General features: G+C 41.4%; 1 protein-coding gene across 1 annotated transcript in view; it reads right to left on the bottom strand.

The window, feature by feature from the left end:
- LOC124775943 (paired mesoderm homeobox protein 2B-like) overlaps positions 1–19190 on the bottom strand; it is a 302111-nt gene extending 282921 nt beyond the window's left edge. Inside the window, exon 1 of the mRNA XM_047250787.1 lies at positions 19099–19190. The gene's annotated coding sequence lies outside the window, so the exon portion shown is untranslated. The remainder of the gene's footprint in view (positions 1–19098) is intronic.
- Positions 19191–19440: the final 250 nt, after the last annotated feature.

Raw genomic sequence — 19440 nt, 5'->3', positions numbered from 1 at the left:
CAAATTGATACACACGCTAAGAATGACATGATGTTTTATTAGAACCAAAAAAAAAATACAAACGTTCAAAAAATGTCCGACAGATGGCGCTTCATCTGATCAGAATAGCAATAATTAGCATAACACAGTAAGGCAAAGCAAAGATGATGTTCTTTACAGGAAATGCTCAATATGTCCACCATAATTCGTCAACAATAGCTGTAGTCGAGGAATAATGTTGTGAACAGCACTGTAAAGCATGTCCGGAGTTATGGTGAGAAGTAATTATGGGGCGTAGAAAAAGTGATCATTTAATTCTGTTGCACAGTGTAGGTACAGTGTGGGTCAGTGGAGTGAAATAAAAGGATGAGGATTTCTGGTCAGACGCACATAGTGTACTATCAACAGCAGCAGAAAATGATGTAAAGAGAGTAGGATTCGTTACGAACAGGAAAGTAGGCCAGAGAGTGAGCTACTGTGCACAGTTCAGTGGTAGGGATATTCTCATCAGATTTGACGGCAAACCAACGCCACAACAATAGCTCCGATATACCGAGTGATTAAAAAAAAAAGTATAAATTTGAAAACTGAATAAATCACGGAATAACGTAGATAGAGAGGTACAAATTGATACACACGCTAAGAATGACATGAGGTTTTATTAGAACCAAAAAAAATACAAACGTTCAAAAAATGTCCGACAGATAGCGCTTCATCAGATCAGAATAGCAATAATTAGCATAACACAGTAAGGCAAAGCAAAGATGATGTTCTTTACAGGAAATGCTCAATATGTCCACCATAATTCGTCAACAATAGCTGTAGTCGAGGAATAATGTTGTGAACAGCACTGTAAAGCATGTCCGGAGTTATGGTGAGGCATTGGCGGTCGGATGCGTCTTTCAGCATCCGTAGAGATGTCGGTTGATCACGATACACTTGCTACTTCAGGTAACTCCAAAGCCAATAATCGCACGGACTGAGGTCTGGGGACCTGGGAGGCCAAGCATGACGAAAGTGGCGGCTGAGCACACGATCATCACCAAACGACGCGCGCAAGAGATCTTTCACGCGTCTAGCAATATGGGGTGGAGCGCCATACTGCATAAACATCGTACGTTCCAGCAGGTGTTTATCAGCCAGGCTGGGGATGATGCGATTCTGTAACATATCGGCGTACCTCTCACCCATCACGTTAGCAGCTTTGCTGTCCAGCGCCATCTGTTGGACATTTTGTGAACTTTTTTTGTTCTAATAAAACCCCATGTCATTCCAAGCGTGTGTGTCAATTTTTACCTCTCTAACTACTTTATTCCGTGGTTTATTAAGTTTTCAAATTTATACTGACTTTTTGATCATCCTGTATATGCCGAAGTCGCAAGTAGGAGATGAAGAGACACGGAAAGTATTTGAGGATACTCAACGTGATTCAATACGCAAAGGGAGATGAAACTCTATCATGGGGGACTGGAAAGTGGTTTCAGGGAAGGAAGACATGAAAGAGTTACGGGAGAATAGGAGCTTGGCAGTAGGATTGAGAGAGAAAGAAAATACTAATTGAGTTCTGCAGTAAACTTCTGATGGAAACAGCGAATACTCTGTTGATAAATCACAAAAGGAGGAGGAATATTAGGAAAAGACCTGAAGACATGGGAAGATTTCAGCTGGGTTACATCATCGTCAGATATTGGATTTTGAGGTGTACCCAGAAGTAGATAAAGGCGCAGATCACAATTTGGTGAGGATGCACAACAGACAAATTTAAAAGAATTGCCCGGAAGAATCCGTGTGGAAAGAAGTGGTAGACATAATTACTGAGGAATGATGAAACGTGGTAGAACTTCGCTAAGGATGTTGATACTGCGATAAGGAATACCACATTAGGCAGTTCAGATGAAGAGGATTGGACATCTCTAAAAGGGGGTTCTCATTGATTTTGTACAGTCAAGCAAGGTGCAAGGAACGTGACAGGAAGAAGTGTTGGGTAAGAGAAGAAATGCTTCAGTTGATCGACGACAAAGAAAGAACAAAAATGCACAGGAAAAGTCAGGAAACTGGCAATATAAATCGGTTAGGAATTAAATAAATAGCAGGGAAGCCAAGGCAAAATGGCTGCACGAAAGATGTGCAGAAATCGAGAGAGAAATTATAGGCGAAGTACTGTCTCGCCAAATAAAAAAGTCAAAAATTAAAAGCAGAGGTGCTAAAATTAAGAGTACATTGGGAACTCCACTGTTAAATGCAGAGTGCAGAGCGGGTAAGTGGAAAGAATACACTGAACGCCACTATGGAGGACTTGTCTGATAACGTGATGGGAGAAGAAACAGTAATCAATAGGAAAGAGATAGGAGTTACACTGTTAGAATCATAATTTAAGAGAGCTCTGGAGGCTTAAGCTCAAGTAAGGCAAAAAAGAGTAAATAACATTCCATTAGAATTTCTAAAATCATTGGGGGAAGTGGCAGTCTAACGACTATTGAAGATGGTGTGAGGAATCTATGAGACTGGCGATGTAGCATCAGAATTTCGTATATATATCATCCATACAATTCCGCAGATAGGAAGGCCATGTAAGTCTGAGAAATATGGCACAGTCAGTTCAACACGTCATGCACCCAAGTTGCTGACAAGAATAATACTTTGTACACAGAAGAATGGAAAAGAAAAACTGGTTCAAGTGGCTCTAAGCACCATGGGCTTAACATGTGAGGTCATCAGTCCCCTAGATTTAGAACTACTTAAACCTAACTAACCTAAGGGCATCACAAACATTTATGCTCGAGGCACGATTCGAACCTGCGACCGTAACAGCCGCGCGCTTCCGGACTGAAGCGCCTAGAACTGCTCGACCACAGAGACCGGCAATAGAAAAGAAAACAGAGGAATTGTTCGCTGACGATCAGTTTAGCTTTAGAAGAGGTAAAGGCACCAGAGGCTATTCTACCGTTGCGCATGATAATGGAAGCAAGACTGAAGAAAAATGAAGAAATGCTCACAGGATTTGTCGGCTTATACAAAGCGTTCGAGAATGTAAAACGGTATAAAATGTTCGAAATGAGAAAAATAGGGGTAAGCTATAGGGAAATACGGATAATATACAACATGAACATGAATCGAGTGAGAACAACATGACTATAGGACCAAGAATGAAGGAAATCTTCCACCGCCTGTACTATTCAATATGTACATCGAAGAGACAGTGACGGAACTAAAAGAAATATTCAAGAATAGGATTAAAATTCAAGATGAAAGGATATCAGCGATAAGATTCGCTGATGACATTCCCATCCTCAATTAAAGTAAGGAAGAATTACAGGATCTGTTGAACGGAATGGTCTAATGAGTACAGAACGCAAATCGAAAGTAAACCGAAAAAAGAGGAAAGTAATGAGAAGCAGAAATGAGAGTAGCAAGAAACTTGGCATCAGGACTAGTAGTAACAAAGTACAGAAAGTTAAGAAATTCATCTACTTTAGAAGCAAAATAACCTATGACGGACGAAGCAAGAAGTACATAAGAAGCACAGTAGCACAGGAAGAGAGGGCATTCCTGGCCAGAAGAAGTCTAGTAGTATCAAAAATCAGCTTTAACGTGAAAAGAGATTCCTGAGAATCTCCGTTTGGAGCACAGTATTGTATGCTAGTGAATCATGGACTATGGGAAAACCGGAAAAGGAGATAATGGAAGCGATGTGCTGATACGGAAGATGCTGAGTGTTAAGTGGACTGAGAAGAAGTAAGGAGCCTCTCCGCAGAATAATGGTAGAAAGGAATATGTGGACGACGCTTATGGTAAGAAGGACAGGATGACAGGATGCGTGTTTAGGCATCAGAGAACATCTTACAACTTTCATGTTGCTAGAGGGAACAACAGAAGGTTAAAACTGTAGGAAGCGATAAAGAATGATTAGATACAACAAATGCTAGGTGGTGTTGAGTGTAAGTGCTAAGGCCGGCCGTGGTGGCCGAGCGGTTCTAGGTGCTTCAGTTCGGAACCACGCCACTGCTACGGTCGCAGGTTCGAATCCTGCCTCGGGCATGGATGTGTGTGACGTCCTTAGGTTGGTTAGGTTTAAGTAGTTCTAACTTTAAGGGGACTGATGACCTCAGATGTTAAGTCCCATAGAGCTCAGAGCCATTTGAACCATTTTTTTTTTTGTAAGTGCTAAGTTGAACTGTTTGGCTCAGGAGATATTGCGGGGGGCTCCATCAAACCAGTTATAAGACAGGTGGCCCTACCCTCAGGAAACTGTGAATGTCTGTCGATTAAGAACGCCAGTGGCGCCATTGATGGATCTAAAAACCTCTCCCTATGTGTCTGAAGCCTCCGGTATGATTAGTTATAAGATTTTTGGAAAAGTAAAAAAAATTCAAAAATTCAAATCTTCGGTTGTAGAAGAAATATTTTCGTTTAGAACAGACAATTATGCATGGGGCATGTTTTCATATACCTAGGGCACTGAAATACGTCAATGTGAGACAACGCAGTAATAAATTTTTCGGAAAATATGTACAGATGTCAGGAAAAAAAATGAATGAAAAACAAACGAAGAAGTGGACAATAATAATGAGTAGGGCTTCCCGTCGGGTAGACCGTTCGCCGGGTGCAAGTCTTTCGAGTTGACGCCACTTCGGCGACTTGCTAGTCGATGGGGATGAGATGATGATGATTAGGACAGCACAACACCCAGTGACTGAGCGGAGAAAATCTGACCCAGCCAGGAATCGAACCCAGGCCCTTAGGATTGACATTCTGTCGCGCTGACCGCTTTTTTTTTGGTTCTCATTTTGTTTATTACTGTTCGTTGTATTTGTTCGCGGCGGACGTCGCATGACGCTTGTTTAAGTTTATCGTTGATCCATTAACTCAATTTTTTTATTACAGAGGGCAGCTAGCCCTCTGACCGAACACGCTGAGCTACCGTGCCGGCATAATGACGTAAAACTTCCTGGCAGATTAAAACTGTGTGCCGGACCGAGACTCGAACTCAGGACATTTGCCTTTCGCGGGCAAGAGCTCTACCAACTGAGCTACCCAAGCACGACATACCGGGGGCGGACAAGTGGACAAGTATTTCCAGAAAGTGACCTGAAAGCAGGTAATACCTTGTGGTTCCAATGAAATTTTGTAAATAAGTGTTAAGTTTCCGCTGAGTAACCTACTGGTAATGCATGTTTTGTACATCCAGTAAACAGCAATTTCTTGTAAAAATATAGGAGGGCTATTCGGAAAGTAAGGTCCGGTCGATCGCAAAATGGAAACCTCAGTGAAAATCCGATGAAGCTTTGCTTAGACGCGTTGGAAAGTGTTTCTGTTATGCCCGTCGACCGCGTCATGTTGCTCTTTTCAGTTCTGAAAGCACAGTGAGCATATACAATTGCCTAGAAAATAATAGTCTCCCGCCAAATACGAGTGCCTATAAGAGATTTCGCCTAATTTCATGCAGCCCGCACTACGTAACTGTCATGCATTTCCTCCTTCATGACAATTCTCGGCCCCACACGGCAGGGGCAATGAGGACGCTCCTGCAGCGTTTTCGATTGGAAGTGTTTGATCACCCACAATACAGGGTTGACTTGGCTCCCTGTGATTTTCCTTTTTTCACTCAGATAAACCGCTGTCTATGCGACAACATTTTGGCACAGACAACAAGCAACCGTACCAGGTCGGGTTAACAGAGGAGATAGAAGATCCAAAGAAGAGCGGCGCGTTTCGTCACAGGGTTATTTGTTAAGAGTGATAGCGTTACGGAGATGTTCAGCAAATTCAAGTGGGAGACTCTGCAAGAGAGGCGCTCTGCATCGCGGTGTCGCTTGCTGTCCAGGTTTCGAGAGGGTGCGTTTCTGGATGAGGTATCGAATATATTGCTTCCACCTACTTATAGCTCCAGAGGAGATCACGAATGTAAAATTAGAGAGATTCGAGCGCGCACGGAGGCTTTCCGGCAGTCGTTCTTCCCGCGAACCATACGCAACTGGAACAGGAAAGGGAGATACTGACAGTGGCACGTAAAGTGCCCTCCGTCACAGACCATTGTGTGGCTTGCGGAGTATAAATGTAGATGAAGCTGCATATCAGCGTAGGGAATTGGCAGAAAGCACAGGCGGCTGCCTTCTATGACGAGGATATTGGAAAATTGGTAGAATGCTGCAACAAATGTATCAGTCGGAGTGGTGACTGTAGAGAAGAAGCTGGAAGGTGTTCACTGTGGTTTCCATTTCGTGACCATTCGGACCTTACTTACCGAATAGCCATCGTACAACGACGGAACTTAGAGATCGTAGTCGCATATATATACTGTATCCATTCTCTATCAAAACTCGCTTGTTACTCAGAAGGTATAATTTCGCACAATTACCTACTCACTTACTGAATTAAACTAGGCAACCTCCGGATTGTATTCAAGTATTTTACTAGCAGCCCTAATCAGAAACTGGAAAGGATGACGATACTGAAGTTCCTGCATCGTTGAGGGCTTTTTTTTTACTCGTAAGCTAAAAATTAATAGAGTAGGTGTAGTTTTTAAACGTTAGGGGCGTCATGGATTCAGTTGTGTCTGAAGGAAGGAAGGTTAGTGCTTAACGTCCCGTCGACAAGAGGTCATCAGAGACGGAGCACAAGCTCTGATTAGGGCAGGATGGGGAAGGCAACTGGCCGTGCTCTTCCACATCTATCCCGGTGTCTGCCTGGAGTGATTTAGGGAAATCGTGGAAAACCTAAATTAGGATGATCGGACGGGGATTTGAACCGTCGTCCTCCCAAATGCGAGTCTAGTGTGCTCGCGCGGTAACTCTGACGCACGAACGAACATTCAAACACAAGCAGAGGACTTCGGTCTCCTCGCGGTGATAATTATTGGAGCAGACGTTACCGACATGTTAAAACTACGCGCCGCTCCTCACAGAGTAAGACTGACTTTCTCTGACATAATTAAAGAAAGAAGTTCAGTAAAGTAGTAATCATTTGACTCTATAGAGGATACACGGCTGCGTACGTAGCAAGTAAATTGAACTATTTACCCATTTATTACTCTTGAAGTTCACACTTTACTAATATGGCGAAGAACGTATGTAATAGTCCAGGCACTGCTTATCTTTTTAATCGCAAATGCATGTTGTTGTGTTCGACAGTCCGGAGGCTGGTTTGATGCAACTCTCGATGCAAGCCTATCGTTTGCAAAGCTCTTCATCTCTGCATAAATACTGTAGGTACATGCACTTGGACTGCTTCTATAGTCAACCCTTGGTCTCTCTAGAATTGTTATCCCCCCCCCCCCCCCCCTTCCATTACCATTTCACCTGATTCCTCAGTACGAGTTCATCAACTAATTCCTTCTTCTACTCAAATTGTGCCATACGGTAGCGCTTCATTAGTTATCCGGGCTGCGCAACTAGCTAGTCTTCAGCATTCCTCTGTAGCACCACATTCCGAAATCTTCTATCATTTCTGTCTGAACTGATTATCTTCCACATTTCACTTCCGTACAAGCCTACACATTACACAAGTACGTACAGAAAAACTTCTCTGAACTTAAACTTATATTCGATATTAACAAATTTTTATTTTTCAGAAATGCTTTTCTTGCTACAGCCAGTCAGCATTTCATTTAGTCTCTACTTCGATCATCGTCAGTGCTTTGCCTTCCAAAATAGCAAAGATCATCTCATTTTCTAATCTAGTTCTCACCCCATTGCCTCATTCAATTCAACTACTACAATCATTTACCTGCAAGTTAACCTATTTTAAAGACACTGTCTATCCATTCAACTGATCTTCCAAGTCCTTTGCCGTTTCTGATAAAATTTCAATATTATCGGCAAACATCGAACAATTTTGTTTCTTCTCCCCGAATTTTAATTCCTTTTCCTTATTTGTATATAAAAATATATTTAAATGACAATATTAAACTTCGAGCAATAAAAACTGCCCCGAGCACGACCAATAGCTTCTAAGTATCCCAAATTCTCAATCCTAGTGTACATCATCGACATGACTACTCTGCAATCCACACCCAATTCTTGGCACAAGTTTCGCAGGAACACTTTCACACTATTTCTCGCCCGTTCCACTCTCGAACAGCACGTGGGAAAAATGGACACGTAAATCTTTGCGTGGTAGCTCCGATTTCTCTTATGATGGTCATTTTTCCCTATACAGGACGCATTTTCGCATTCGGGGAAAAGATCTCGCTGCAATGAAAAACTGTTTTGTTATGATGATTGCTACCCGACCTCGCGTATCATATTCATGTTCACGATAGCACAAACCTAGCCGAACTTCTTCGAATGGTCCGATGTCCTCCGTCGGTCCTATCTCGTAAGGATCCCATACTGCGCAGCATTACCCTAGCGGAGAACAGAGAAGCGTAGTTTAGGCATCCTATCTAGTAGATTTATTGCATGTTTTAAGAGTTTTACCAATAAAATGCAGCCTATGGTTCGCCTTCCCCACAGCATTTTCTGTGTGGTGGTTCCAGTCTAAGTTGTTCGTAACTATAATCCTTAGGTATTTAGTAGAATCGACAACCTTCCAATTTGTATTATTACTGAAATTTAGCGGATTCTTTTTGGTACTTTTGTGGAGGCTCACACTTTTTATTGCTCGAGGTCAACTGGCACCTTCCGCACCATACATATGTCTAAATCATTTTCTAATTCGCACTGATCTTCCGATGATTTTACTAAAAGGAAAAGTGACAGCGTGACCTGTAAAAAATCTAAGAGGGCTGCTCAGATTGTCTCCTACATTATTTGTGTAGATGAAGAGCAACAGAGGGCCTGTAACACTTCCTTGGGGAACGCCAGGTATCACATTTATTTCACTCTATGACTTTCCGTCAATTACTAAGATCTGTGACCTTTCTGTCGTAAAGAGGCAATGCAAATAAAGAATGTAGCCTACAATGCGCCATGTGTATTTAACTCAATGCTTAGTTTGAAGAATCTTTGCGAACAGATGAAACCTTCCTTCTAGCTTCAAAAAGCTAGATATTTACGGAACTTCAGCACCGGAGACTTGGTGTTGCAGAAAATCTGTTCCCACGGTGCTTTCACTGAAGACCCGATGATGGTCATATAAAACTGGGGCAACCGAATTTTCAGTCTGTTTCATGAAGCAGATCTTGTCATAACTTGTTCACAAAGCATGAGTGTGTGCGCCATATTTCATAGAACCTCAGTCCATACGGCACTACAACATAACCATGTTGCGTAAAGAATGTTGAAAATGTGTTGATAACCCCATAATAAAAAGGGTTGATTTACGGTTACCCTCTCTTCTACCACCCAGTGAAGAAAGAAAGATGAGGGTTTAAAGCCAGTCGACGATGCTGTCACTGGAGGGTTGGGTTGTTTGGTGGAGGAGACCAGACAACGAGGTCATCGGTCTGCTGTCACTGGAGAAGACGAGCTTATTGAAGTGTGCTAATATTCAGACAATCGGTTTGATGGTAACCATAGTAACTCTATCGAGTAACGCTACCTGAAAAGGAGAAATGTTCTTTTAAGAGAACACTACGTGGCTAATGATGTGCGCTCTATAAGAAACGAAGACAGTGAATCTACTTCAATATAGGCCTACAGCATATGACATACCGAAGATGGCGTTAAACAATGACATATCACGTAATTTTTTTATTCCTAAAAGTAAAAAACTGGAAGTCTGGAAACGTGAGGAGACAAAAGAATGTTAAAAAATTATGCGGGCTGAAAATTCTATTGCAACAAGGGCAGATAGTTGACACGCCTTGAGGGGAAAAAGCATATGAATGAGCAAGGCGGGTATGTAAGTTGTATTCGTTAGAATATTGGCACAGGCTAGATTTTAGGAGTGAATGCAAAGCAGCCGTGGTACACTTGACTAAAAAAATAGTTATTTTTTGAAGATTCTGGAATGTTTTTAGTTATACTAATTGAGGAACAGTCCAATATTAATTTCGGAACACTTTGTAGTTTCGGTCGAAATCGGCCAACTCCTGTATCGTGTCTGCGTGCCTGTGTGCAGTAGAAGTTAATTTCTGGCGTGAATTTCCCGTAACTGTTACCAAACAACATAAATTAGTACGGGAATAAACAACACCACTACGTAAGGTTTAGAGATTTATTTGCCATATGTAAGAATATAGGAGTCAAACATACTACTCAGTATACGCGCAAAGCCGCGCTGGATTAGCCGAGCGGTCTGTGCGGCTGGTCCCGGCGGAGGTTCGAGTCCTCCCTCGGGCATGGGTGTGTGTGTTTGTCCTTAGGATAATTTAGGTTAAGTAGTGTGTAAGCTTAGGGACTGATGACCTTAGCAGTTAAGTCCCATAAGATTTCACACACATTTTTTATACGAGTAAACAGCCCCGGTCTGCTCCCTCATGAATAATGAGTGTGTATAATGAAACCGTACTGATTTACCTGTATGTGACGGGAGTATGAATGATAAGATTTGATCTACAATTATTAAAAACTACAAGCATTTCTGGCTTGAATTAAAATCAAAATATTTTAGAAGACTGAAAATACAGTTTGTTGCGTTTCGTTGCAAGACGAGATTTTTATGCCTTCGCTTGTGATTTCTCGTTCATAAATCTGAAAGTGATATGTAAGTACGCTATGACAGATGCTGGCATGTTTCCTAACGCCGTAAGTACTGTCTGTCTTGGTATTGGTAGGCAACGAACCACAGTAAACTTAGTCTCCGAAATTATATGACTGAATTAGTGGACATTAATAAACGTAGATGCAAGGACATAAAACGAGTTCAGTGAAAATCGGCCAGGAATGCTGGAACCGCAATGTAACGAATATGTCGTAACCACTGAGGAATTGTTCTAGGCTGGAAGCAAGCGCTGACACTGCATCTGATGGATAGGTTCAGCTGTCATTGTCGCCAGTTTTATACATTGTTTATTAGTGGTCTGTATTAAAAGAATTATAACCTACTTAACATGATAATTTGGCAGACTGACTTACACATCAGTTACCCTGTTCTATGTCAAATCGAAATCGCACAAATGGACTCTGCGGCTGGTCGCGGCGGAGGTTCGAGTCCTCCCTCGGGCATGGGTGTGTGTGTGTTTGTCTCTAGGATAATTTACGTAAAGTAGTGTGTAAGCTTAGGGACTGATGACCTTAGCAGTTAAGTCCCATAAGATTTCACACACATTTGAACAGTTTTTTTTTGAAACCGCACAAAAAAGTGACATTAAAAGAAGGACTCAATAATATATAGTACACATTTTGTTTAATTCGTTAGTTTCTTGTGATACAAAACATTTATCACGTTGTTTTTATATATTGAAAGCAAGAAGAATGATCGCCGTTGAACAGAAATCTGTCTCGGACAGGGTTGCCATCCGCCCCGATATATCGGGAGCGTCGCCGTTATGGACTTTCTTGTCCCGACATGACCCAATTATGTCCCGATTTTGTAAAATATGATATGAGCTTGGCTGACGTACTGAAGTAAGGCCATCTCTTAGCACAACGTGTAAGTGCAGCCGGAGTTGGTTTTATTTATGTCAACAATTTTAAGTTGACAAGGTCGTCTCATAGATGGCGTTGCATCGCCGATGCAAGCACCTTCCACATCTAGCGCCATCGTTCGAGAAAATGCAACACTTCTCCAGTAGTACGGGGCTGGAACTATTTAAGCAGAGCCACGAGGAAGAATCGGGCAGTTCGCGTTTGAATAACGAATCGATAAGACGATCCTTTCTAAATGTAATACCAACAACGAGTGCAAGTTAGCAATGTTTTGAAGTGTTTACTTCGGCTATATAGGGCGAGAAGTGTATAGTGACGTGTACTTCGATGACAAAAGTGTTAATGTCGACTGTTTACCGTCTAATAAACTTATCATAGCTTACAAAATGTCTAAGGGTGGAAAGAGAAAGTGTCACTTTTCAGATGGTTACACAAAGAGTGATCTTTTGTCAAGAAAGCATCAAGAAGCGTTGTGTGAGGTTTGTAGCTGCACCTCACGGAGATAAAGGCAGTTGTGAGGCCTACGAAGAATCACACAAATAGATTCGCGGTAGCATCGACAAATGGTTCAAATGGCTCTGAGCACTGTGGGACTTAACATCTCAGGTCATCAGTCCCATAGAACTTAGAACTACTTAAACCTAAATAACCTAAGGACATCACACACATCCATGCCCGGTAGCATCGACATCAAAGCCTATTTCTGCATTCATGCTAAAAGAAGATACCTAGGAAGAATTCCTCGCTGCTGCTGCAGGACTAACAACAGCTTAGAAAGGTGTCAAGCGTCATCAGGCCTTTACCGTAAAATTAAATGCCGCAGTGTATATTTACTCCACAGTGGCCGCAAAGCAGTCCACAGGCAGGACTAGAGCTACAGCGATTTTTTAAAATATTATAGCAGCACACTTGTTTCCGAATGCATAAAACAATTTCAAGAAGTTTCATTTTACGGGATGGACATCGACGTATCGAACTGCAAGGCTTTTTGTGGAGACAATTCCAATTTCGGAGGGCTACATCGACGCGACCAGCGGAAAGAAAAAAAGATGAAGTAGAAAGTGGATGGCCTACCCATATTCTCCATAATACTATATCAAGCGCTGCTGGAGTCTTAACTGTCGACACTGAAATAATCGTCATGAAAATATTTAATTATTTTTCAATTCGCACGGTAAGGACAGCCCCGCGCGGTCTAGGGCGTGTTGTCACGGTCCGTGCGGCTCCCCCCGTTGGAGGTTCGAGTCCTCCCTCTGGCATGGGTGTGTGTGTGTGCTGTCCATAGTGTAAGTTAGTTTAAGTAGCGTGTAGGCTTAGGGACCGATGACCTCTGCAGTTTGGTCCCGTAAGAGCTTACCACAAATTTCCAATTTTTTCCGGTAAGGACAGAGAATCTGAAAGATTTCTGCTTACACGTTGATGTCAATCATCAGACTCTTCTATCTCACTCAAAAACAAGAAAGCTGACGTCAGTGCCCACAGCTGAGAAAATTCTTAAGCTCTGGATTATATTAAAAGAATTTTTTGATGTCAAAGACTGTCCACCTACAATAATTTCAGAGTTTTTCGGTAGTGCGATCAGTGTAATGCACTTCATGTTTCTACAGTCAATCTTGGGTCTGTTTGGGAAAAAAAATGTAAAATAAGTGGAGAAGGATAAAGTCTCGATAATTGAAATAAGAAATGTATTAATCGACACCCAAATATGTGTGAATGAAAGATTTTTGGATTGTTTTGGGGGAAGAGACCAAACAGTGAGGTCATCGGTCTCATCGGATTAGGAAAGGACGGGGAAAGAAGTCGGTCGTTCCCTTTGAAAGGAACCATGCCGGCATATGCCTGAAGCGATTTAGGGAAATCAGGGAAATCCTAAATCAGGTTGGCCGGACACGGAATTGAACCGTCGTCCTCCCGAATGCGAGTCCAGTGTGCTAACCACTGCGTCACCTCGTTCGGTGTGAATGAAAGAAAGACTGCCAGTTTTAGTGGAATGAAAACCAAAATGAATCTTAACAAATTAAAGAATGAGAACCCTAACCAAGAAATTAATCTGATTTCGAAATTTGAGGAAGAGGCAATGGCTATCTGTACCATAGCATTTGATTACTTAGAGAAATTGACTATTTCTTTTAATAAATATGAAGTATTTGGTTGTATGACACTATCTGAAACCCCAGATTAGGTTATGATTGAAAACACTATTACAAACCTGACTAAAATGGTGCGAAGATTTCTGGCGACAATTGTTTTCACGAATATATGTATCTAAAGAGCTTTTTAGAAACTAAGCGTGACTCGGAAGAATAGAAATCTAAATACTCCGTGGAAGAAAGCTGGATTTACTTTCTTAAGGAAAGCGGAAATACTGAACGCAACACCAACGTCTACAATAATGCGAGTACTTGTTTTCTATTCCCGCACACAACGCCATTGTGGAAAGAGTATTTTCTCTGATGTTGGTCCAGTGGACTGATGAAAGAAATCGATTGCTGTCAGGGACTGTGATATCAGTCTTACAGTGCCAGTTTAACTTCAAGCTGACTTGCATGGAGTTTTATACGGTAAATACGTAAATGTGAAAAAAAAACTTGCTGGAAATGGTGAAATCTTCCGAAAAATATGGTGTACCAGCTACTTCTACCGCAACGAGTTCTATGCAATTGTGTTCTAAATAAAATATCATTAAATAAATTTTTACCTCATTTCTATACTCCCCTCTCAAAGTGACCCGACGAGGTCCCAGCCTGATGTGGCAACACTAGTCTCGGAGCACACGAAAACGGACTGTGGAATCTACTACACCAGTGACGATAGTCCGCTACTAAATAGTGAAAGGCTTCTAGTGGTAATGTAATACAGAAAGCATTGACCTGTATACAGTTTCTGTGACATAGCCGTCGCATAACTTGAGATGGAAGAATGGTACAGAAAAGAAGGTCGAAAGTAACGGTAATTATTATATGCTGAGCGTTCCCGCTATAAAATAAAAGATTATTTAAGCTTCTACAACGCATTTTCGCTTCTATTACTTCCGAATCCAGCGGAGACTTTCTGTGATCCTTTCTTCGTATCTGTGCTATAGTGTAATTGTTTGTGGGGGGAAAGGTTTACATTTTACGTGTGTCATCTATTCGTGAATGCGCTTGCGATTTGCACATTCACGTTCTTCGGAAGGTTACCCGCAGCTGATCAAAGACAGACTGCTGGACTATACAAACTGAAACCATACAAATCCACAGCAGCACAGACTGTATCTACTCTTTTTATTCTTTCAAGGAGCACACGATTCGCCTGTTGTGGTCATAATAGAAGTTGTGGCCAGTGTTGCTTAATATTCCATTCGGACTGTGTGATGAAACTTCGTTTGGACTTCTTCCTTGTTGCAGTCTGTTCAGGCGTGGCAGCCATCTTTATTTATCTTCGTTGATGCTATCTTCTGTTTAAAAATACCAAGTCTACTCCGCATTTCACAGTTTCTAAAATTATTTTGTACTTTGAGGAATTTCAGCGATCTCATGTCCGATTCCCACATGTTACTAAGGTAGTCACTCGTAATCCATGTCTCCTAGCCATGCAGTAAATCCCAACACTTTATAAAATTTCATTCTTGTTTCCATTTTCGTACTTAATGCTCCAGATTGTTCCACGTACTTATTCAGTTTGTGATCGATGTTATGTTTACTGTCAAGTTATGTCACATTCTTACAAAATCGGTTTTTGTTTTAACAGTATGGAAGCGATCTCGCCGGCTGTTCTCAACCTCTGAACGGAGGTACTACATCACTGACTGATAAAATGATGGAATGACTACTCGGAACAGCGTGATTATAAATATAAATCAACTCTTCTATTAACGTGGTACTGAATCAATCACAAAACAGGCGCAATTGCTATACATCAATTTTATAACACTAATCAGACAAAAAATTAGAAGCGTAATTTTTTTTGTCTTGAGCTACAATTGCAGAACATTAAGACAAGAAAAAATGCTTAAGACAGGAATAAAAAAAGAAAATAATTTGCTTACAACACAAAACCACATAACAGGTGTTCAACAATTATTTGGAAAAAATGACCATCTTAACAAATTTACTATCGGTTTCATTAAAATAGTACTACGTGTACTGACGCGTTATTTTATAAAATACCTGAAATGATGAAATACTACAACGTTTCGGCCGTACTGCAGCGGTCTATCTTCAGAATATAGATTAATATAGCTGGAGAGTGTGCGCTTCAATACATTGCATTTCTAACGGAGTCATAAAACCACGTGAAATTTATTGGATTTATGGTACCGTTAGAAACAAGGATGTACTGAAGAACCACTCCCTGGCTCAGTCTATGCCGTGAGCAAGGCAACTGCAACACGGCCGAAACGTTGTTTATTTTAGCATTTTAAATACTATTTGAAATGACTCGGTAGTAACCCAAAATGATTTTAATGAGACTGGCACCAGCGGCAGAAGCCACGTCTTGTTTGTGTTTCCTCGTCCTTCACTACAGAAGATGATATCGCTAAAAGTTACGAGCTCTAAATCAGCTCCAAGCAATCTGTGAAAAAAATGCGTAAAATGTAAAACACTTATTTGAGCTCGTAGCAGTAGAGGTGATATACGTGACATTACGAATCATAATGAAAACGATCGAAAGGGTTCGCCACTTTGGCTTATTCGGAAGTAAAAGAAGCTAAATGCGCGTTTACACAGTCTATGTATAGTTTAAGAGACAGTACAAAGTAGGAAAACAGATATAGAGATAAACTTCCGACGCGGAGAACAGGTTAACGCGAAATGTTACTGCGATCAATGCAAAATACTGCGTAAGTTCATACTTGTTCTTTTCCTTCTAACACGACGTCGCTTCTCGGACGAACAGATACAACGGATTTCTGCCGCAGTGACGTCACCATTACTTAATGATTTCTTCTTATTTTTATTCGTTAGACCGAAGAAAGGTAGTAATGGTTGCTACTGGTGCTACGTTACCGCTCTTCTTAGGGCACTGGCATTGCCCAAACACGCCAGTCAGTTTTCAAATTGATGGTTGGATGAGTCGATGTCGCTGAATTGTGTATCGCCAACAGTGAAATTGAAGTTTAAATCTTTTCGAGTTCTGTTGTGTGTTTAAATAGACTGAGAGTGTAAAAATTAGAAGATATCGAAAGTACAGTTTTTTCGTATGCATCGCTCAACACGAAATTTTGTAACACGCAATGGTATTTCAGTGACCTCAATTCGCTACTGTTGATTATTCAGATGTGAAAGAAGCGATGCTCGTAACGGCAGAAGCTTAAACAGGCTTTTTTTCAGTACAATGGAGGGTATAAAATACAAAAGCACAGTTTCTACTAAGGAGCCGGCGGTTGCTGTCATGAAAAACACTTCACACGAAAAATCGCTTAAAATGGCAAAATACTTAGATCATGACAAAATAATAACTACGCAATTTCATGCATTGTTTTTCTTCTTTTAACGCAAAACCAGAATCGTTCAAACATGAAAAGAGCTCGCTCCTCAGTCGAACAAATACAGGTACTGTTTATAGTAACCTAACTGATGTCCACATTTACGGCTTTTTTAGAGTTAGAGTGAAATCTAGTAAAGAATGTTACCATTTGTCTTCGGACACTGCTATTGTCAAGACACTTCACCTGGTTTTCTTATTTGATGATGCGTGTGTCGAAGTCGGCGAACTGTGTGTCGAAATATTTCTTGTTGTGTTTGTTTGCGTGGCCATCTTCCACAGCTACTTTTAAATACTAGTTATTACTGTTTTCGCGTCTTACGGTTACTGAAAATAAGAGTTTTTCCATAGACGCGTTTCGCTGTCAGCCAATTTAGAAAGAATCTCCAGTGGTCATTTTGGAAATAAATATATCTCTGCATTTACCCGCCCGGTTAGCCGTGAGTGTTAGTGCAACGCTTCCGGGACGCGGAGGTGCGTCAGCTAGTATGGATGTGGTTTTTCAGGTGATTTCCCCAGACATAACTAGGCGAATAACGGGCGGATACCGAAGTCTCACTTCACTTATACGATTCGCAGAAGTTTGGAAAACTTTCGCTCACTTTCAAATGTATGATTTTACTCGCAGACAGTTGAGATACACAGAGTTCCGGTCTGTCAAAACTACTTTTTGGTGGTTTTGGTACAGTACACCAATGACGTAGTAAATGGTAGGATTACCAGTATTATTAGTAGCATTGGTAGGGAAAGAAAGTAACTGAATTTGTGAGAGAAACTGGGATCTGACGACTTAGCTTTGTTTTTTATTCGTTTGTTTTGCACATAATGAGAACCGCACATCACTCAGTGTTAGTTCTTTGTGTAGTTTACGTCATTACAATTCCATAAGTAACAACAATTAGTTGATTTCGTAACTTGCGCACTTTTATGGAATCAAAGCAGTTACTTTTGATGGAAGTAAGTACAATTCACGTGCAGAAACATATAGTTGTCTGTGTAATTGTTTTTGTTGTTTTGAATTGGTCAAAGGCAAGCTTCCTGTTATTATTAGTAAGTACGAAAGTTGTTTATGAGTAACAGAAACATGTTTTATATAAACTAAACGAAGTATTGCTACGATGTTTGTTATGTTTTTGTTCTGCACTTCTTTTAAATTTTACTTTTTCTTAGGAAATTTGCTTTTTCTAGCGCTATATGATAAATCTGTGTCTTTTATTTTACTACAACACCCCTCTATTCCAAACTAAACATCAGCAAATGACTAATAGAAACTGAACTAAACACTGAAAATTTCAGTTTTGCTATAAATACAGCTTCTTTTTAAATAACAGAGAGGGGGATAACTATGTAGAACAAAAATATTCTATAGGTTACATGGCCTTTTATAAGCCATTACAATATTTATAGACGCTCCACAGCTTCTGGTTTCTAAGGGAATGTAGTAAGGCGCTAATTGCTTACGCAAATAAGGCGATCTAAATGAGGGAGCGCCCCATAGGTATGCAACACGCCTAACGCACAGGTAACGGAGTTGCGATATTAACTGACCAACGGTACTAGGAGAACTACCGTAGTCACGCTTATTCATGATAGTCGACGGTAGCCTACGGTAGTTTTACAACACTAGGCACACATATTCCTCCTGGGGGAGGGAGAGTGGTGGGGAGGGGTAACTGGGTGGCGACAGGAAGGGAATCTGGCCATGCCTTGGATGAAACAAACCACACATGTTAATAACCATGCAGACCCAGCTCCGAAGCGGGACAAAGACACAAGAAAAAGAAGTAAAAAAGAAGAAGATGTTTCTACACTTGCTGTTTGTTGATTACAAACTGTTTTTCATGTTTTACACAAAATTTGTAATGAAAACTGTTTATAAAGAATAAATAGCAAATTTAGGAACATATTATGTAACGTTATGCTATATTACCAGAATGACCACTGCTTTGTAAATAAAAGCGAAATGTGTCTGGTGAAAAACAATAAGTTAAACTTAAAATGGGAAGCACTATAGCAATTGAGCGTTTAGTATTATCTATTAAAGTTCCACAAGATTGAACATACATTTTATTTCGCTCCCGTGTATCATTAAAAAAATATTTCGGTGCTCACGGCCTCATGTTAAAACTTTTGCACTGTATATAAAAGGCAAAAAGTGCTAACGGCGGTTTGAGTTCGGTACCTTGGAGCCGTAGTATGCAGCGGACCTCGCGTGCGACGGGTCTATCGGCGGAGTATCCACCCCTGCGGCTGTGCCCGGAGCGAAGCCGGGCCGGTCCGTGGAGGCAGAAGACGCGCCGGCGATGCGGCGGACAGCAGCGGGCAGCGGACGCTGCAAGCTGAGTAGCGGGCGCGGAGCGAATGCCGACTGCGCCGCGGCGGTACCGGCGGCGGCCCGCGAGCATGGCGCCCGCCCCGCGCATGCGCCGAGCGCCGACGGGGCGGGGCCTGCGCCCGCGCCGCCTCACCCCACCGCCGATTATGCTAAAGGATCGGCGCCCGCCGCGTTTGCGAAAAGGGAATA

The sequence above is a fragment of the Schistocerca piceifrons genome, chromosome 2 (assembly GCF_021461385.2).
Source record: "Schistocerca piceifrons isolate TAMUIC-IGC-003096 chromosome 2, iqSchPice1.1, whole genome shotgun sequence".
Taxonomy (NCBI): domain Eukaryota; kingdom Metazoa; phylum Arthropoda; class Insecta; order Orthoptera; family Acrididae; genus Schistocerca; species Schistocerca piceifrons.
The sequence above is the reverse complement of the archived record's forward strand: the minus strand, read 5'-3'. Positions and strand labels throughout refer to the sequence as shown.